Source organism: Panthera tigris, chromosome B1 (assembly GCF_018350195.1).
Source record: "Panthera tigris isolate Pti1 chromosome B1, P.tigris_Pti1_mat1.1, whole genome shotgun sequence".
Taxonomy (NCBI): domain Eukaryota; kingdom Metazoa; phylum Chordata; class Mammalia; order Carnivora; family Felidae; genus Panthera; species Panthera tigris.
Window position 1 is genome coordinate 64,605,720 of NC_056663.1, and position 22,472 is coordinate 64,628,191.

The 22,472-nt window shown below is 34.0% G+C and overlaps 1 long non-coding RNA gene across 1 annotated transcript; it reads right to left on the reverse strand.

Moving 5' to 3' along the window:
* Window positions 1-2,614: 2,614 nt before the first annotated feature.
* On the reverse strand, window positions 2,615-17,591 carry LOC122237928. Its single transcript, XR_006216700.1, has 3 exons — window positions 17,460-17,591; window positions 9,187-9,360; window positions 2,615-3,028 (listed from the first exon to the last, which is right to left on the reverse strand). It is a non-coding gene; the product is annotated as an uncharacterized LOC122237928 (long non-coding RNA).
* Window positions 17,592-22,472: the final 4,881 nt, after the last annotated feature.

Sequence of the window (22,472 nt, forward strand, 5' to 3'; positions counted from 1 at the left end):
GTTCCACACCGTCAGCACAGAGCCTAATGTGGGACTCTAATTCACCATCTGTGAGATCATGACCTGAGCCAAAATCAAGAGTCAGATGCCCAACCAACTGAGCCCCTCAGGTGCCCCTGATGGATGTATTTCTTCAGTTACTCACATATGTCATGTTTGTCCACACAGGTCTGTGGAAACCCAGCTACATGTATCCAACAGACTTTTGAGTTTCGATGGTCTTGAAGCATATTTGGCTTATAATATTGGGGCTAAGACCTGTTGGTTTCATAATGATGCTATTATATTTGGAGGTAAACTAGCATCACAGATAATGTTGATCTCAGTCAAAAATAGATGAAGATGTAGAACAATTTGCTTGCTAGCTGTAATAGTTACGAATATAGTCAAATTGCCTTTGCTCATCAAAAACAAAGCAAAGCAAAGCAAAACAAAAGAAAACAAAGCTTTTGATTAGGAGGTTTCCTCTTTAAGGGATTTTCTGGGAAGTTGCAAATGCCCTGGGCTTCCCTTTATTCATACTTAATCTTGCTGCCTCATTCTGTTCCTTGTTTTGCTCTGATAATTGACCTTATTGCCTAGTGAAATGAGCTATTCTGGCTTAATATCTGTATCAATGAACCTTAGTTGAGAAACAGTCTAAAGTAGGAGAAATCCATACAGTGTAATTCAATTTCATCTGGTTCTTATTTTAGGAATTGCCAGAAATTCTGGTTTGCTCTAGAGCATGATGGATTCAAAACTTCTAAAATGGAATCTGGAATACAACTAACCTCAAGGAAAATACCAGAGTAGAGCTAGGTTTTACACTAAGTCAAATCCAGAACCAGATGTCTTGACTCTATTCAGAATGAATGGGATCCTCCTGATTTGTTTTTTAAAGTATGTGGATAGAAGACAAGACCACAATTCCAGCAGCTGTCACGGCTCCTTATAACTGTGCCATTTGTGTTTGAAATCAGATGGGAATTGCTGTGTTATTAGAAGCAGTATCAGTCTAATCACTACAGGACAGATTAATATTTTGAATGAAAACTTAATTTGAAGAAATATGTTCCTGACTATAAACATCAACTTAAATGCATGTAAACAAGAGATAAATGGGATCAAATCTTTTAAGAACAAATTCCTCTTAAGAACTTTGTAGTTTTCTCTTGGAATGTCCTCATCACAATAAAGATGTGGTCTTCCAGAAAAGATCTTGACTGTAGGGGTAATAGACCTATTTAATAACACAGTCTTTTCTAATCACATTTTTTGTAAACAGATAAACAATATTAATCCCATTTTTTTTTTCAGTTTGTGGATGGGGAAATAAGAAACCAGAGGGATTAAGTGACTTTCCCAGGCTTACATAGTTTCTTGTGATAAAATCAGGATTTCACATAAATTCTGACTTTACATGTTGCAATAAGCTGCCGTTTTACATTATAATAAATTGATTATAATGGAAAATGATGACTGTAAGGCTTCCAGTGATCCTAATACTCAAATCCAATGGCTACAATGCCTCATTCTCAGCATTAATGTATCTGTTAACTGAATGAAAGACATGACAAGACTGAGCAAAAAGACATGAGTAATCTTACCTCCTGGACTCTGGAGACTGCTCTTGTTCCTCTGTAGACAATATTTTTCTAAAAATGACTTGAATACTCATTCATTCACATAAGTAAGAATGTCTGTCATCTGCATACTTCTGGATAAACACTGACAAATACTTATTCAATTGTTCTTAATTTCACTATTTCTTATTAATCTCTAAAAACCCCTGTCATTACAAAATATCAGGTTTGTAAAATGTTATAATTTCTAAGAGTGCAGCTTTTTATATTAGCTGTATTTTTGTTGGATGCTTATTCGTCACCTTAATATTGTAAGTTAAAATTTCTCCAAATCATAATCCAAGATGGATTTCACCTACTTCCTATCCACTGGGCATTGACTCATGTGCACTTCAGTTTCATATAATTGCCCTTTCTTGTTTTAGAACTTATCTGATCAATTAGTACTAAAGTTCTTTATTAATGTACTTAAGTGTGCTTTGTTGTTCAACAGATATTTGTATGATCCAGTTAAAATCAGGGCATTGCATCAGGTTGTATTAGAAGCCTAAAGATGAATATGAAGCTATGGTTCCTACCTAGTTCAGAAGACACCTTATTTTCAAATAAACTTGTGGTTAAATAAATAAATCACCGGATTTCGAGTTGTTAAAGTCAATTTCTTCTAAACAAAAGACACATGCATAAAACAGTGAGTATTACAAGCAATTAGGAGAGATAGATCGTGTATAAAAATAGTTAGAATTCATGAATTTGATAAGCGGTGCTCATACAGTATAAACCAAGTAACAAGAAGGCACAGAACAGTGACAAATTGATTTCTTCATTGGGGACATAAATAGAAATGTCAGGATGGGTAGCCAAGTTCTGAGGGAAACTGGGTGTTTTATTTAAAGAGCAATTGAGTTAAAGTTTTCAATATAAAGAGTAGGTGTAAGTGTCTTGTAAATATCTGGAATTATGTTACGAAACCTAGTTTAGAAGTAGAGGTTAAAGATAAACATTCAGATTGTTGTACAAGCAAAAATGAAAGTGATGTTAGATGTAGCTTCCATCGTAGATAATAAAGAACCAAAGGTGTTATTTTACAATTCTAACATTTTGAAAAATGTAATTATTTTAGGTTTGAAGACAATTTTCCCATCATTTTTAAATTGTTATTTTGATCTTGATTCAGAAGAGATGTTCTAGACAGCTAAAGGATTAACGGTCCAGTTTTGGCTTAGCAATACAGAGCTGTTTTAGTGTCTTGCTAGTACATGTAATTGTCTGTAAAACAGTAACATCCAAGGAAAATTGGTGAAATGCTTGTGCTGAGTATTCTCCTCTCTGAGATGGTAGAGTTGGGAACTCAAAACACAAACGTTGGAGGCAAAGCCAAGTCCAAATCCTGGTTTCAGCGACTTGTGTTTTTTAGAGGCTTGGACAAGTTATTTAACCTTCTCTGAGTCTCAGCTTCTCATCTGTAATATATGGATAATATCAACCTCAAATTGGGTGTGAAGATTAAATTCATTTATATTGTAGTAAGCAACCATTACTGTGACAGTTGCTCTTAGCATTATCATTATCACTATTAGTACACTAAATGCAAATTTGCTCATTTGGAATTGTTAGAATATCAAAATGGTATTGTTTGAGCCTTGTAAAGTGGTAAACAAATATTGGCTAATAACCACATTTTGATTGGCCCACATTATTAAGAAAATAGAGAACTCCAAATAATGACAAAACCCCCAAATTTCAGGAAAATATATGGATACAGTATAGAGAACTTATGTAAATCCCTAAAATTCTTAATTTAAGCATTTAAGTTAGTTTATACTAAGCAAAAAGTACAAGTATAAAACACACTTTTTGTTACTCCTAATTTTTATGTAAGGCCAAGTAATTTGTGAAGATGTATCATTACCTTTCACAGTTTAGGTCCTAATAATTAGATCTCTTCTCAATGTATGATTATGACTGTATGAGACACACATACACACATATATTCCACATCAAGTCTGAGGTCAAAGATAGTTAGGATAGGCTAAGTTGCAACAACAAACAGACTCATTGGTTTAAAAAACAAGAAGATAATTTCTTTCTTGTATAACAGGACAAGGCAGGTATCAAATGTCAGCATAGTAGCTTTCCTTTATGCAATTATTCATTGACCAGGCTGATAACTTCTCTATCATCTTTGATATGTTGCATCCAAGGTCTTGATCATTACCACTCTAATCAGTCAGAAGGGGAAAGAAACATGGAGGAACACATTTAGGAGACTTTATGAATGGTCTCTGAATGTGGCACATTCAATTGAATGTGACCTTCAATTATATTCCTTTGGGTAGAACTCAACTCACATACCCAAATATGACTACAGCAAGGTGGAGTCTTGCTCTGTGCCAACAAAAAGGATGAATGATGGATTTTCATGAACCACTAGCAGCATTTGCCACATTTTTCAATGTCAAGACAAATACATTTAGTGGAATGGCATCTGTATTCATTAGTTACTTTTAGGGATTTGTCAGAGGCATACAATTTGTTCTGCTTCAGTTACCTGGACATGTCACCTCCTAGTTAAAAAAAACAACAACAATGAGACACTATATCCATCTTAAAACTTGATATAAGACCATTGGTAAACAAAAGTAAGGACAAAAAGGGACACACACCTATTAGTTTGAAAATTGGCCCCTAAGTGAAACCATAAATCTGTGGCAATTTCATGTTCTCATAGATCACCATGGTAATAGAAATGAATCAGCTTTTCATGGGACAAAATATGTACTTCAAAAATGTGATTCATATTGAGAATAATTTTCTTTAGTTTTCATATTCATTTTTATAAAATGAATGCTTTCCTGATTTTAACCCCCATTCTGTAGTGTTGGTACTGTGTCTTTAGTAAATGGTGTTGCAATTACATACAATAGATAGTGGATCAGGTCATTCCACTGTTTTTACTTTTGTTTGCTGAAAATCCATACTAACGCTCCCCCTCCTTTTCAACCTGGATAAATTCAGATGTAGGAGAAAAATAAATTGGTACATAAAGGAAAAATCTGAATTTATTTAGACCGAAATTTTCTAGCTAATTCAGTGACCATGGGGTTTGGACCTTGAATATCACAGAAAAATAGCCTGATTTCTCTATTTTTAGATGAAGTTTGAGTTAAAAGCTCTGATAGTTTGTCAATTTGTTTTCTTGCTACTCTCTAAACTCTGTCTAGGACTATACTTTGTTGTAAATCAGTTTTGCATGGTTAGTATGCATTCACCTGATATTTATTGAGAAGCTACAATGTATGATATTCATTAAAACTAAATATTTTATGGGGCGCCTGGGTGGCTCAGTCGGTTGGGCATCCAACTTCAGCTCAGGTCACGATCTCGCGGTCCGCGAGTTCGAGCCCTGCGTCGGGCTCTGGGCTGATGGCTCGGAGCCTGGTGCCTGTTTCGGATTCTGTGTCTCCCTCTCTCTCTCTGCCCCTCCCCCGTTCATGCTCTGTCTCTCTCTGTCTCAAAAATAAATAAACGTTAAAAAAAATTTAAAAAAAACTAAATATTTTATGAATAAAAACAAATACAAGGTTTCTGTTGTGAAGAAACTTATAATCCATTGAGTTTAGACAACAAAAAGGTAATTAAAAATAAGTTACTAAGTAAACAGATAGAAATTGTTCATCAGATATTATTTTAAAAAGGGAAAGATCACTGAGATATGTGATAAAAGGGAAAGACATACTCTACGTTGTTGATGTCACCCTTGCCAGCAGCATGAGTAATGGCAGTTTCATTATGTATATCCTATTAATTTATTAAATCATCACTCTATCACTGCCATGTGTAGGTGTTTAGCTAAACACTATATAGCAAAGAACAGGACATAGTTCCTGACTCCAGGAAGCTTATAGTCTAGTAAGGAGACAAGCAGTAAATAAGCAATTACAATAAAGTGTGATAAGTGTTATCATTTGAACATTGCAGCATATGATATGGAGGAGGGTATCAAATTTGGGGAAATAAAGGAAAGCTTCATGGAGGAAATAAGTTTACTGTGATCTAAAATGTATTTATGTCCATTAATGCTGAAGTACATCTAATTTGGATAAACTCCATTTTATGTTCTGTTTTATAAAAGGGTATCTGATTATGCCAAAACAACCTTTTTTTGGAGTATTTGTAATGGTTTGGGAAAGAGTTCCAAATGCATCAAACAGACCTCACAAGAATTCCTTCTAACCATGTGCAAAAAACTTGCCAGCAAGGAAATATGCTTCAGACTATAATAAATATAACAAAGTCAAAAACAATGCAAAACAATGACGATAACAACGACAACAGCAAAAACAGGTATATTTTCACCAGAAATCTTACATGAAGGACAGGTGCTAAGAAACTCTTTAGAACTTACCAATAAAATAATGTCGTACTTTATAAGACAAGATAAGGGACACAACCAAAATCATTAACATTTAGTGATAAAACGTCTACAGACCATAAAGGGAGGCATATACCAATAACTGGCCCAAGATAACTCTACGATGACATCACATTCTTTCTTCCTTTCAAGCAACAATATGAAAGCATATTTCCCATCCTTTATCAACACATTTCAGCCTAATGAATTAATTTCTTCTACATAAGCCTTTTCTCTCTGTTATAACTTCAGTGAAAGAAAAGATTCCAAGACCATAATACTACCTATTTTAGATATGCAATCAATTTAGTTAATTTTCTAATTTCTATACCTTGAGTTGTGGATAAAGAGCTGATTTTGAGAAATGTGTTTGTGTGTGTGTGTGTGTGTGTGTGCACGTGCACCCATGTATATTAAGTCTAGAGCTGGAAGAAGACTGGGCATGTTTTGTGCTTGAAATATGCTGGATTCTATAGGCCAAAGTAAAAGTTTGAGTCATTGCAGCACTATTCACAATAGCCAACATGTGGAAGCCACCCTGAATGTCCATTGACAGATAATGGATAAAGGAAATGTGGTATATACACACAATGGAATATTCTTCAGTGTTTTAAAAAGGAGGAAATTTTTATGATATGCAAAACGTGTATAAACCTTGAGAACATTATGCTAAGTGAAAGAAACCAGGCACAGAAGGACAAATATTACATTATTCCAGTTGTATATGGTGTCAAACTCATAGAAGCAAAGAATAATATAGTGGTTGCCAAGGGCTAGGGAGAAGGAGAAATGGGGAATTTGTAATCAACACGTATTAAATTTCAGTTATGCAAAATAAGTAAGTTCTAGAGATCTGATGTGCAACACTGTACTTATAGCTAACAATACTGTATTGTACATTTAACAATCTGTCAAGGGTGCAGATTTCATATTAATCGCTCTTACTAAAATAAGAATTTGAATTTGAATCTGAGTATAATGGGACTGGAGGGCTTTAATCCAAAGTGTGACATGATCTGATTTAGATTTTTAGAAGGTCACTATGGCTGCTGTGTATAATATTCTTTAGAGGGCAACAGTGGGAGCAGGATGATCGGTTAGGATACACTCAACGAAATTCCAATAAGACCTGACAGAGATGCCAGGAACTTGGGTCTTATCAATGGAGACACTATGAAGCAGATGGATGCATGTCCTCAAAGATGACCAGAAATATTTAGGCAAATTGTAGTAAAGAAAAGCAGCATCTCTTTCTACCAGGAATAGATTATTTAACTTTTTTTTGTACTTGAGGTATAATTGACATCTAACATTACATTAGTTTCAGGTGTACAACATAATGATTTGATATTTGTATATATTGTGAAATGATCACTGCAGTAAGTATAATTAACATCCATCACTATTCATGGTTACAGGCTTTTTTCTTCTGATGAGAACTTTTAAGATTTACTCTTTTAGCAATTTTCAAATATGAAATACAGTATTGTTAATTGTACTTGCCATGCTGTACATCATATCTCCTAGACTTATTTATTTTATAACTGAAAGTTTGTAGCTTTTGACTCCTTTCACCCATTTCACTCCCACCCTCCCACCCTGACTCTGGCAATTACCAATCTGTTCCCCATATCCATGAGGGTTTTTTTTTATATTCCACATATAAGTGAGGTCATACAGTATTTGTCTTTCTCTGCCTGACTTACTGCACTTAGCATAATGTCCTCAAGACCCACCCATGTTGTTGTAAATGACAAGATTTCCTTCTTTTTTATGACTGAATAATATTCCATTGTATCTATATACACCACATATTCTTAACCCATTCATCCATCTATGGACACTTAGATTGTTTCCATATCTTGGCTATTGTAAATAACGCTGCAATGACCATGGGAGTGCAGATATCTTTTTGAGTTTGTGTTTTTGTTTTATTCAAATAAATACCCAGAAATGGAACTGCTGGATCATATGGTAGTACTATTTTTAATTTTTTGAGGAATCTCCATACTGGTTTCCATTTGGTTGCACCAATTTACATTCCCACCAACAATGCACAAGGGGTCCCTTTCTCCACATCTTAACCAACCCTTGTTATTTTCATGTCTTTTTGATAATAGTCAAGGAATAGATTATTTTAAATTCATATTTAAGTAAATAAATAATTTTCTTCTTAAACATTCAGTGATTTCTCAAGTTCTAAGGATATCAGCATGTACATTTTGATTCATGACAAGAAACATGGTCCTAAGTAATCAAAATGGCATTCCAGGTATCTAAAAATAAACCCAATGATATAACGTGACAGACGCTATTGTGCTCAGCTATATTGTGCTCAGTTCTCTGCTTGAGCACATGGGAGAAAACCACATCCTAGTCACTTCAGTTACTCAGGTCATGTGATTGATTCTAGCCAATGAAATATGAAAAAAACTAAAGTGAATTACTTTCAAGCTGAACATGCAAATGTAGTGTTCAACCTTTAATTTCTCTCTTTTTCTGATGGAGAGCCTTGGATGGCATGTATTAAGATATCAGAATTATCACAGCATGGAAGGATCTGGAACCCTCAAAGTCTTTGCATATGACTGAAAAATAAACAATATTGTTTTAAGCTACTGTGCCATAGCCAAGCTTTAATTGTCTTGACTAATACATATAGTCAGAAAAAAGTAAACATTAATTTTTGAGAGTAAAAAGGTGCACTAGAATCATTTCAACAATATTTGTTTTGTGCCTACTGTGAAATAGAACTTCCGTATACATAAAGACATGCTCACAACAAACCTTGAGTTGGGTGTTACTAACCTCATTTTTTTTATAGATGGGAAAACTGTGATTTAGAGAAGTATCGACTGACTCATATTTATACAAGTGGCCAGAAACCAGCTTTCAAAGCTACATCCACTATCTTCACGTAATCCACTTAGCTTGTTGTGAGAAAGAAAAAAAAATTAAAGATTCTATCTATCCTTTATTACTTTTAAGATTTTTCAGACAGGTAATTTGGTATCCAATTTCTTTCATATGAGAGACTCTGAATTAATATGTTGCTGGTTTTGATAATCCTTTATCTGAGAATTCAGATCACCTTTTGCAGGAGTATTTTCATTTAATAGCTTATTTTATCTGCCAATATGTTTCTAGGCTTAAGAATTTTCATCATTTTTCTTGCAGAAGTTATGAAGCCAGGCTTTTTTGCCTTACCACATCATGTTCATCTCGTGCTATTCCAATATTTTGTGACTCTATCTTCCCAAATTACATCATTCAGCATCTTCCAGCATAACAGTACATAGCATAGAACTGCAGGATTTTTCCCTCTGATTTTTCAGCACTCTTTATACATCTCATGAAGCAGACAGTAGGGCTAAACACTGCCTTTAAAAGAAAGCAAGCTTCAATGAGATAAAATTGACATACAACAAGATATACATTTAAGTGCACAATTTGGTAAATTTTGACATATGTATATACCCTTGAAACCATCATCATAATGAAAAAAAAACATTTTATGGGGTAGGGGAGGAAACTGGGGAGATATTGGCTAAAGGTTCAAGGTTTCAGTTATGCAAGATGAGTAGTAAATTTTGGAGATCTAATATACAGCAATGTGACTGTAGTTAGCAATATATTTGAGATTTGCATACTTGAGATTTGCTAAGCAGGTACACCTTAAGTATTCTTAACGCACACACACACACACACACACACACACACAAATGGAAAGAAATGGTAACTGTGTGAAATGATGGATATGCCAATCATCTTGATTCATAATGTACATGTATATCAAAACACCAAGTTGTGCACCTTAAATAAACAAATAAGCAGAAAGAACAAAGATCTCTGAAAAAATTCCTTGTGTCTCTTCGTAATTTCTCTATCCCAGCTGCTTCCCAATAGTCAACCAAAACCACATCTGTTTTCTATCACTATAAATTCATTTTCATTTTCTAGAGTTTTCTATAAATGGAATCACACAGTATATATATATATATATATATACTTTTTTCCTTCATTTAGCATAATTAATTTCATATTAATTCATGCTCTTATCTATATCAATAACTAATTTCTTTTATTGCCAATTGGTATTCCATTTTATGGACATACCATAATTTGTTTAACCATTTATCTGTTCACTGATATTTGGGTTATTTCCAGCTTTTGTCTACTAGAAATAAAACTTGTATCAATACACATGTAAATATTTGTACAGACATAGCTTTTCTTTCTCTTAAGTAGATATATAGAATAAAATGGCTAGATTATATGGTAGGTATATGTTTAACTTTTTAAGAAGCTGCCAAACTGTTTTCCAAAGTGTTTGTATCATTTCACATTTCCAAGAGTAGTGTATGAGAGTTCCACTTCCTCCAAATTCTCACCAACACTTGGTGTGGTCTCTCATTCTAAGTTTAGCCATTTTAATAAATGTGCAGTGATATATCTCGAGAGTTTTATTTCCCCAATGCTAATGATGTTTAACATTTTTATGTGCTTATTTGCCCTCTGTATATCTTTGGTGAAATGTCTGCTGAAATCTTCTGCCCATTTTTAATTGTGTCCTTTGTTTTATTATTATTGCATTTCAGAGTTTTTTGTGTCATCTAGAACATATGTACTTTGCAAAAGATTATTTTCCAGTCTGGGTCTTGTTGTTTCATTTTCTACAGTATCTTTTGAAGAGAAGCTTTAAATTTGATGAAGCCCTATTAATTAATTTGTTTTTTTTATGGATTGTACTTTTTGGTGTTGTATCTTAGAAATATTTACCTAACTCATGATCACAGAGATTTTCTTTGAAAAGTTTTAGAGCTTTAGATTTTAAATTTAGGTCTATGATCCTTTTTCAGTTATAAATATGACATTTTAATGTTTAAAATTATCAAAAATTCGAAGGCACAATTTTTGAAAATTTCACATATATTATGAGAGCTGTCTTAGGTCAGATGTCCCAAAAAACAGATGATGATTTGTGTGTAGCAGGATTATTGGGAAGTACTCTCAGAAACAATACCTGTGTGTAAGTGAAAACAGAGGGTGTGGCCAAAAAAAAAAAAAAAGAAATTAAACTGCAGCACAGTTCCCATAAAGGTTTTAACAAATCCCATAGAGAGTGATGGTCCTTTAGATTTGTCTCCAGTTGAGGAAAAGAGGTGGGGATTTTGCACACTACATTACTTGACATTGAAGGAGGGCTGTCCTTTGGAAAGGGTGTAAGCTTGGATAAGACAAGGATAATTTATGAGTAGGGACTCAGCTATGAGACCTCAACAGTCAATACCACCAGGGACTAGGGAATGACTCCTTGGACCTGAGGAGGGGATATCTGGGGAGAAAATGTATTACAAAGTCTAGTACAATGTCAAATTCTTTTGTCCTCAATATGAAAGTGAACAAAGTGAACCAAATAGCTTGAGTAGGTTGCCTAGAGTTACTCTTGCTTGTGATAGAGATGAGGGCAGAGCCCATTTTTGAAAAGTTTGCTAAGAGGAAATGTATTATATTGAGAGAGACTTTCACATTAGTATGATGAAAATCCATCAAGGTAAGTCTTAAAAATTACTCTTCACTCCTAAAACAGTGATTTATGCTTGACAGAAGAAATGTATTTAAATCTTGAAGTGAAAAACTGTGCTACTGAAAATTATTAGCCTGTGCATCTAGTGGGAAAATATGCATTCGGAGTTTTTGAGAGAATCTTTATTCAGGCCAAATTGAGTGAGTTTGATGAAAGACTCTCAGGCTGACAATGATGGTTTCTAGCAGGAAGAAATCAGTGAGATAGAAAAATTTAAAGAATGGCTAACTTAGTCCAGTTAATTCAAGATTGGATGGGGAAACAAATCCTGTTAAATGCTGACGGTTGAACTTTACAGACCCAATAAGCTACCTTCTCAGAGTTGATTTCAAAACTGGAAATAATAATTGTGTGTTTATCTAAGCTGAACAAATGTTAGTGTTGAATTTACTGTTATTAATTTGGCTATAAGAAATGGTCCTTATTTTCTGGTTTTAAAAATGATTTAAAAGTTAAATTTTCCCTATATAATTACTATTTGTGTTAAAACCTCAGAGACTCATTCTCAAAGCTTTAAGTAAGATTAACTTGTGGTACTTTAAAAAAAATAGGCATTTTTTTAGTTCTCCTCTATCCCCAGTCCCTCAGCTTGTGAAGTGGGACCCAGGAATATACATTTTAAAAATAATTGTTTCCTGAAATTTCTGAGGAAGGCAATTGTAAATGAAGAAATACTGTGAAAAAAATATTGTTCTCAGAATTTCAAGCTAATCATTAACTGCAAATAACCATCATCTGCTTAGAGCTGAAATTAATAAATCTTAGCACTTAGGTAAAACACTTAGCTTGAATCTTAAAAGTTTACTTTAGAATTACCTCAACTGTCAATCACAATAATCACCAAATTTAGTGTTTTGGTTGTGACAGCATAAAATTAACATTTTTTAAAAGAGAAGTTCTTTCCTTGAAAACATAATTCTCTGTGTGTGTGTGTATATATATATGTATATATAAATTACCGCCTCCTCCCAACTCAGGTATTTTATTCCTTCAGCTTCATTCCCAGACTGTGACTCAAGTTGGAGGAAATTTCACAGTAAGACCTCTATTTTCAGAGCATTAAAAGTGATCTTATTCTTCCCTCTTCAATGCTGATTCTTCAGCTCCCTGCTGATGGTAATATTGAGATCCTCTAGACTCCAGGTTACTGGACTGATTAGTAAGAAGAAAACTGGAAAACTAAAAAGAAGGGTTTCTACCAACAGAATCAAATTTGAATGACTGAGAAAATGTGCTCTGATTCTATACAGTTCTCCTCTGTTCCCAGCTAGGAGCATTACTACTCACTGTGTAAAGTTGAAAGCAGTCAAGTGTGTGACAAAATCCCACTCTTGAGCCCTAGCAAGGACTTTTTCATACTTAAATCAAAGTTGTTTTCATAATACTTCATCCCTCTTTTATGGAGGGGAGAGAGTGTTGAACAGCAAATGTAACATTTGATAAAACATATTAACATTGTTTGAAGTTTATTTGTTAGAAGACAATGATGTATGCATATTTTAGTATTTAGCAAGTGCACAGAATGACCTGTCAGACTTGTTAATGAAAATAATGTAATGATGAAATTGATACAAGTGACCAGATACACAGAGAGAGCAAATAAAATTATGCAAATGTATTCCAATAAAAGGAAACATTAAAGAGCCTACTTGAGATGTGAACACTACTGAGCAGTATTTTTAACTGAAGTAGAATAATATCATATGACAGTGTCAAGTTAAAAAAAAGTCATTCTCTCTATATATTTAATGTGATATGAAGGAGGGTTGCTTTCATCATATAGAATGGGAAATGGGATATTTCCTTCTAAAGGCTAAAACCCATAAAATTAGTTAACAAAGGGTCCAGCTGCATGTAAGAGAAATTGCTGCTGATGTTGGTTAAGTTTTTAAATGAGAGATATTGAATAATTAGTTCCTGTTTATTTAAAAATAAGAACATAACAATTTACCACTGATGTAATAAAAACATACTTGAATTTTTCTCAAGATATAAATGATGTTAAATAGCCTAGCTTATTTAATTTGTTTCATGTACAGTTGGAGATAATCAGAGATGACCCATATATAACAGAAAAAGGAGTGCCTCAATCCAAGTTGCAAAAAAATGGTTATAGAAAAGTCCGGTGTTGAGATAAGGACAAGTATTTATGTATATGTGTGTATATATATATATGTGTGTGTGTGTGTGTGTGTGTGTGTGTGTGTATATAAATACACACACACACACATATATATATACACACATATACATAGATACTTGTATCTATGTATATAGATTGTCCTATATACATAGATACTTGTATTTATATATATAAATACACACACACATATATACATATATATACATACATACATTGTGGCATTGCAGGAAATTGTCCACAATAACTCTGTTAAGATATAGTAAAGAAAAAAGATAGCAACCTATAAAAACTATGTTTGACAAAATAAAAGTAATATTAATTTGAGTTATAGGAGTGCCTTTCTACTTCAGGGTTATTACTGTACCACAGTAACATCATACATGTGTGTGTGTGTGTGTGTGTGTGTGTGTGTGTGTGTAATGTTAATTTTGTAAATTTTATGGATTTTTAAAATTAGAGTGCAAATGTTAAAGTATCCATCTATTTTCAATGTTCATATTTAAGTCCTAATGGTTAACTACTCATGTAATGTCATTAGCTGCAATCAACTTGAAAATAGTGATTTTTGTGCTTCTTTTGTTTCTTGTCACCAGGTGAATAAGAAAGAGTGAAAAAATAAGGGAAAAAAGAGTTGGAAGTTAATGGGTAAGCAGGACAGGAAAAATAAAGAAAACACAAAGATGTTCTAGTTCCTCTGACAGAATGAGTAGGGCATAAAACACAGTAAGTCCCATTGTAACAATGGAAAACATCAGACAAGGGACAAAAATCATAGTTAAAAAAAACTATCATAGAATTTAGCTTCTGTAAATATGGAGTAGCAGCGACTAGATTTACCTTCCTATCTGAAATGAAAAAAAAATTATACAAATTATATGAAATGATGATATTCATGATAAAGGACATCGGTCAAAAGAGGATAGTGATGCAAATAAACAGAAACAAATGACGTGAATTCAATAATTGTGCCAACTTGCTGTCTTGAGAGAGTTTCTGGGTTGAGTCCCAGAGAAAGTGAAGTCAGATGGAATATATAAGATTCTCTGAGTTGAGGAGAGTTGAGAATTCAGGGCTGCCTAGTTGGCTAGAGTTTGCAGGACAGAGTATGGAAGAGGAGAGAGCTGCACAGAGAGTGAAGTATAGCACTGTGCAGATTCACCACTCCTTGAATATTCAGCATAGTATCAATCAGTGCCTATTTATGAGGAAACCAGCCATGGTTGGGGAAAAGGGTGTCAGAGGATTGGAGGATGCTCAATGTTCAGCATTCACATAGAGCTGGAAATGATGTCACCAGTTTAGAAGCCTTTCAATTCATGGAGCACTGAGTAGACTATTCAGGAAGTTCTTGCCTCAGTAGTGGGCAAGATTAAAGTTCATTGGGACCCACTGTAAATTACTCAAACATAGAATAAAGAGAAAATCTTAAATGCAGTTAAAGAAAGACAACATGCTACATACAGAGAAACAAAGATAGGGAGGATAGCAGATTTCTCATCATAAATTATGCCATCAAGAAGACAATGGAACAACATTCTGAAGAATGAAAAGAAAAAAATCCTGTCAATTTAGAACACTATACTCAAATCTTTCAAAAACGAAAGTGAAATTAAGATCTTTTCAGACATATAAAAATTAAAAGAATGAATCACCAACAGAATTTCATTATAAGAAATGTTAAGGAAAATCTTTTAGGAAGAAAGAAAATGACATTAGATGGAAATATGGATTTGCTGAAATGAATAAAGAACATCAAAAATGGTAACTTATAGGCATTTATCCCAAGAAAACAATTGGAGATGTCAAAACAGATTGATATATAAGGAGCATCACCATAACATCATATTTTTTAAATTTTTTAAAAAAGGAAGACATGAATAAAATAACCTAAATTTCTAATAATAGATTAATTAAATAAATTAGGAAACAATCATACAAAAGCATGTGCATTTCCATTAAAGATTTTTGGGGAAGTATATTTAATATTACAAAAAAATGTTCAGATTTATAAATGAAAGAGTTTATGAATTCTATGGTATGATTCAAGTTCTTTTAAGTTACAAATGTAAATTTATTACAGTCAAAAAATTTCTAATTCATAATGTGTTTTATTGCATTTCAGTTATCTAAATCTATTTTTACAAAATATATTGGGATATATATTTATGATAATTAGAGAGACCTTCTATGCCCTGGAGCCCATAAAGTTATTCAAATTAATCAACCAACAAGGAGTCCAGGAAGCCTAGCTAATCCCGCTCCACATGTCATATATCAAGCGTCCCCCTGCTTCCCCTACAGCTCCAGTTTGCTGTTATTCTGTCCCTGAGCACAACCCCCTGTGTGCTCCTGCCTGGTAGCCTTCTCTCATTTTGAAATAGAGCAAAACATTCAGCCTTTTATCTATCCAAATGTCATTATGTCATGTTCCACCATCAAAAGAAACTTTAAATATTATAAAGCAGACATATTACAATTACAGTAAATATTGTTCATGTCTTTCTAGATCTACTTTTTACCTTTGTTCACTTTGCTGAGTACCTAGGACACTGACTAATATGGACAACATCAAAGGAGTCTCTTGCTTTCTGGCTTCTAGTTGAAGTCAGCCAATGGCACACACTGCAAAAGACTAGGTTTGAAATGATTGAAGCCTGGGTCCTTGTGGCCTTTTCCCTGCAGGGCTGTTGCAGGTTGGTAGTGTTCTTCCACCAAAGGGTCTTTTTGGGTAACTCTGTACACTACCATTTCCACTCCTTCTCCCATTTTTAAGCTATATGTGATAACAGCTCTTTGGTATTGTTAACTGTGGGATATGGTATTATCCCTAACTGATTCCTTTAAATCTTCCTCATTTCTTTGGAAAAACTCCAGTTATTAAAAAAAAATATCTTCATGTACTTTTTTTTAATCCACCATTTTTTTTCTTCTAAGAGTCTTACTGATACAATGATGTAGTTATATAATTTAAATGTGTATTAAAATGGTTGAACATTTTTGTAATACTTGGCAAATAGAATTCCAACTATTCTAAATTAAGTTTTCTTAAGCTGTTTTTCTTGTTATTCTAAGGTTTCCATTGTTAATAAGTGTTGTTTTTTAAATGGGGAATTTATTTTGGACATGTGTTGCAGACTTTGAGTCTGGAGTTCTCTCTTGTCCAGCAAGACATAAATATAAGAGAGGCTTTCATAAATATGAGAGAGGCTAATGTCTGGGAGGAGACAAGATCCCTGAGTAAGACGTGCAGAAAGAGACAATGAAACAGCCTGGACATGCAGAAAGAGACAATGAAACAGTCATCATTAACTTAAGAGTGTGAGAGAAAGGGGGTTTCAAAGATATGCAGGTTAGGGGTTTGGGTCAACGCAAAACAAAATCCTGACACCACGCAGATGGCTGTTTACAGGTGCCCTGTCTGGTTATCTTAAATTGCCTAGGGGATGAGACAGAGCATGCTACCTCAGGGTCAATAAGTCACCTTTCTTTTGCTAATTAGCCAGGCAATTTCACCCTACTGCGGTGGTCTTGTTTACCTGTTTACCGATTTACCTATTCTGGATGCTTTCAACCTGTGGAAGCAGCTCTATGCTTTTGTTCTATGCAGGGGGTGCTTTTTCCCTGTTTACCTATTCTCACAAGCTTTCCACTCTTAGCCTTGTTAATCTATTGGTGCAAGCTCAGAGAATTCCTAAACTTATTCCCCACAGAGATATACCTATTAATATTTCATAAAAGACTGTTACTTACCACACCTAACAAAGAATTTACACAAAAGGGCTCCAATTAATTTTCTGATGTCAGGTACACGTAATTCCTCCATCTTTGGCTTATTTTTGTAAGTTTGCTGGAGTATAGTTGTTTTAAAAGTACCTAAAGGAGTGCCTGGGTGGCTCAGTCGGTTAAGCGGCCGACTTCAGCTCAGGTCACGATCTCGCGGTCCGTGAGTTCGAGCACCGCGTGGGGCTCTGTGCTGACAGCTCAGAGCCTGGAGCCTGTTTCAGATTCTGTGTCTCCCTCTCTCTCTGCCCCTCCCCTGTTCATGCTCTGTCTCTCTCTGTCTCAAAAATAAATAAACGTTAAAAAAAAATTTAAAAAAAAAGTACCTAAAGTTTTCTCTCTATTAAAATACAGAAACATAACAGCTGCCACTTATGATAGGGTCTAAGTTTAGAATGATGATATTAAATACATTTTCTCTGTATAATCCACCCAACAACAAAATAAGGTAACAACATCTCATTTTACAAATAGGACTCTATTTAAAAATAGATAAATGGTACAAATTCTCCAGTGATTAAGTAATGGAAAATAAATTGAAATCTATTTCTGTTTTATTCTAAAGCCTATGCTATAGGTTTCAACTTTAAGAAAAATCCTTTGAATTTCCTTTCTGAATGTGAAATTAACTCTATTTCAAATATTCAAGTTCTTTGTAGATTTCTATCATTTCTAAGCCCATTCCTTTTTACCAATTTCTTTCTTTATTAAAAAGAAGAAAAAGAATACTGCACTTAATAGAAAAAATAAGCCACAAAACAATGGAATGTTTGGAACAACTGATGATTATTAATAAATTAGTTCCCCAAAACATCGCATAGCCTTCATTCTTTAGATAATTTAGTTCAAATGAAACTACCTATGATAAACAGCTGTTTTAGTTTGTGATACTCACTAATAGTTAACATTAGAAGCAGAAAAATTATGACAAGAAATATTTTAAAACACTAGTCTCAAACCAAATTTGTTAAAATTTATAATAGTCAATATATCAAAATCAGGAAATGCAAAATTTTTTGCAGGTTATTCTGTTGAGGCAGTTGCTAAGACTCTGAAGGAGTTAAATGTCAGACAAGAGTCTATCTAGTCATAGACTATTTAAGGTCCATAAATATTTTGATTTACTTCCCTATCCTTTCGTCCTCTTGCAAGATCATGGATAACTTGCTATCGCCTGACTACTACGAATGGAAAAGAACCAATGATCAAATTCACAACTATAGTTCTTGCAGAAACCAGTTGTTGATCTATTTTGCTCCCGAAATGAAGTCCCAACTTAAGCTCCTCACCTACTACACCGGATATAACTACCTCAGAAAATGTATTTTTTCCCTCTTTCGTTAAAGTTTATATTTAATCAGTCTTAGCCTGACATGCTCTTACCTATTTATGTCTACTTTATGGATCCTTCTTTTCTACTACATTTTAAACAGAAGCCTACAATGTATCCCATTTCTAACACTCCTAATTAATTAACTTCCAGTTGACCTTCTCACTAGGCAGATAAATGCAGTCTCCTCAGTGACCTGAATAAAGCATGTAGTCATTCTAATTCAATATTTCCTGAATTAGGGTGCTTTTGTCTTCAATAAAATTTGATGTAAGAGCAGTTCATGTCTAGAAGTAGTGCTGTGGTCACCATACACATATTGTATAATTTTTTTTTGGATTCAGTAACAAAGTTTAGTATTTTTACCAGCTTTATTGAACAGATGGAATAAGCTGTTTGAAAATTGGCTGTGGATTTTAATTTCTAGATTTCACCAAGTCCCATATTTCCAGTCAAGTTTTTAATAAGCTTAATTTGAAAATTGCCAAATCTGAAAAACCTCATTGTTGATCATGTGATGTCATAACTGCTAGATTTAGAAGAACAATCAAATTTGGAACAATCTATGATTGATCATTTTATTAAATTGGAGTGTAGGTTCCATTAGAATTTTCCCAGATTGTATTCAGAGCTAGAAATATGCCAAGAAAGGGTAGAACTCATGCTTTCCACATGCTTTCCACATGTTAGGAAAAAACTACATATACAGTGTTTTCTTTCATTTATTCATTCAAGATTCTATTATATGCCTGGCTTTTTCCCCCCAAAATATTTATTATATACCCAAACATTTAGGTGCATGAAGTGTATGTCATTTTTTTTTTTTCATGCAGAGAATTCACTTGGAAATTTAGGTCCTGAAATATCAGAATGTGACAAAGATTTGATGGGTAAAGGTAATATCAATATTACCATGTTGGTACACATTTCACCTTTCTAATTACATTGATCTAGAATACCCCATTCTCCTTACTCTATTCTTACCTTACTTAAAACAAGAAACAAACCCAAGGATTTGGGGAAAGATAATAAGGTAATATACTGAAGTCGCTTAAACTGGATCTCTTCACTTGGGCTTCTTCTAAAACCAGACTCACATCTACTGTAAGAGAGTTATGTTTCCATATCATGAGATAATCAGGGAATTTTATACCATCAGGAAATATTACATAGTCACATTAAAAATTATCAGACATGTTTTTGAAATAATTTTGCAAGCTCCAATGATATAAACCAAATAGTATTTCACTGTGCTGAAATACTGAGAAAAATGGAGGAACAAAAACTAACCCAAGTTATTTATTAAAATATACTACTTAACACTAACCCTGTATTGGCTCCAATTCCAGAAGAATTGGCCATAGAATATGAAAACATTTTTCTTAACCCTCCTGGAGTGGAGGCGAGACCTTCATCATGTTCCTTTAAAGCATGCCTGTGAAGATACTGTTTTACAGAATATTTTCTCATAATCATTTTTATTTGCATATAATTTTAGTTGTTTAAATGAAACCAGCAACTCTTTCATTCATTTGTTCATTTGTTAATTCTCATTAGCCAAAATATTTGAATTGCAGCTGTTGTCATATGCTAAACTCTGAAACAAACTACTTTATTGCATCACTTTCTGATTGATCAAATTTGTGTCTTTTTTTTTTCTGCTCAAATAACCAAATGGGAATGGGAGATCTGAATGTCCAGTGCTGGCCTTAAAGCCACACTTCCCAAATTGTGTTCCATTGGTATAGTTAGTTTCAGTATTTAAAAAAACCCAAAAAACAAAACAAACAAAAACACATCTTCAGTGACTCTTCACAGTCTATAGCTTTATTCTGTGGAACACTAGCATCATTGGTGATATTAACATGTAGCTTATAAAATATATTGAAAGGTCGGGACACCTGGGTGGCTCAGTCAGTTGGTTAAGTGTCAGACTTCGGCTCAGGTCATGATTTCATCACTCCTGGGTTCGAGCCCCGCATGGGGCTCTGTGCTGGCCGCTTAGAGCCTGGAACCTGCTTCAGATTCTGTGCCTCTCTCTCTCTGCCCCTCCCCTGCTCATGCTCTATCTCTCTTTCAAAAATAAACATTAAAAAAATTTAATAAAATATGCTGGAAGGTCAGGTAAATTTAGAGAAAATTAGATAAAAGAAAATGAGGCAAATTTCTTGACTGCAAGATATCTTAGACCTTTGAATACGTTAATGAGCTGCTGTGAACGTTTAAAGCAGAATATACAATGTCATCTCTTAAAACTTTCCCTCCCTCCTCTCCCTCCCTGTGTTTTTAATGGAACATCCTATGGGCTGGATTCAAGAGAATGAACATTGGTGAACACTTTCACTTTTCTATCCTGTTTTGCACTTAAATATGTAACTCCTCATATTCTCCTTCCCTTTAATGAAATTCACATCATTTGTAGATTAGACTCACTAGTATTCTGAAAGGGCTCCAAGCACACCTCTTCAATACCAAAAATAAGAATCCAAGATTTCTGACCAGTCACATACATCCTTTCAAATGTCCACTGATATAATATTCATTGCTTATTGTCCTTGTATTTCTCATTTTCTGATTGCACTTGAGACTCAAATTTATAAGGACTTCTGATTCTCTGAAAGCCATGGTTTCTGTTGTTGGGAAATATAAATAAAATCAAAATCTACCCCCCCTCCAATTCAGGAAACCTCTCCATAAATGTAGAAGAGAAAGAAAGCAATTTTATTATTGAATAAACATTAATAAGAATGTGACACATATCACAATCAGCTAAGGGATTACAAAGATGGAAAGTAGTATAGCCAAGCAGATACCAGCCATTATATCCATGTCCTCAAAATAAACAATAAATATTCTTCAAGTGAGAGGACTTGATGACACCATTTGTCATACACAGTTCCTCCTAAATTCGCTTGGTGATTGGGGTGACCATCTATGTTAGTTAGTTGGCTTTATCCAAAGAAAAATACTCCTATCTTTATGACAGGATGTAGTTTTGCAACTAAGAGCAAGGAGCCTCACTTCAGCAGCCTTGTCTCCCACGGGAAGGAGGACAGAGGGGCTTTCTCTTCCTTGATGATAATGTTTCAAGGAGATGTTCCCTAGTTCCTTAAGAAAGATATTTCTGGGTCATAAAGCTGACAAGAGGCTTATTTAGCTTTTAAAAGATTTACATCTTTTACAGAGAAATAACTCACAGTTCCAGGTTTTCTAAAGTAAATGCTTTAAAAGAGAGGGGAGGGCTCTTTCTTATTTTCAACTGGGATCATTAAGCCTCTTATTTCAATTTGTATTTACCCTTATATTCAGCAGATGTCCTCCTGTTTCTTACCAGATAAATATGGTCTTTTTAATACTTTTTCTTGGTATTGAATAAAGGATATGGCTACACAATTTTCTGAAGTTTTTTTTAAGTTTGGGAAGCATATTTTCTGTTGTCCCATAAGTGAAACATAATCATGACCTCAGTTTGTCTATGACCTTTCAAATTTCAGAACACTTATGCTGACTGTTTTAAGTGACCTTCATAGGACTAGTTAGAGACAGCTATTGAGATACATCTTTTTACTGAGAGTAAAAAGAAAACTATAGAATACAATGGTTTGAATGTAACCAAGGTCATCAAATATTGATGGCAACATGATGCAGTAGAG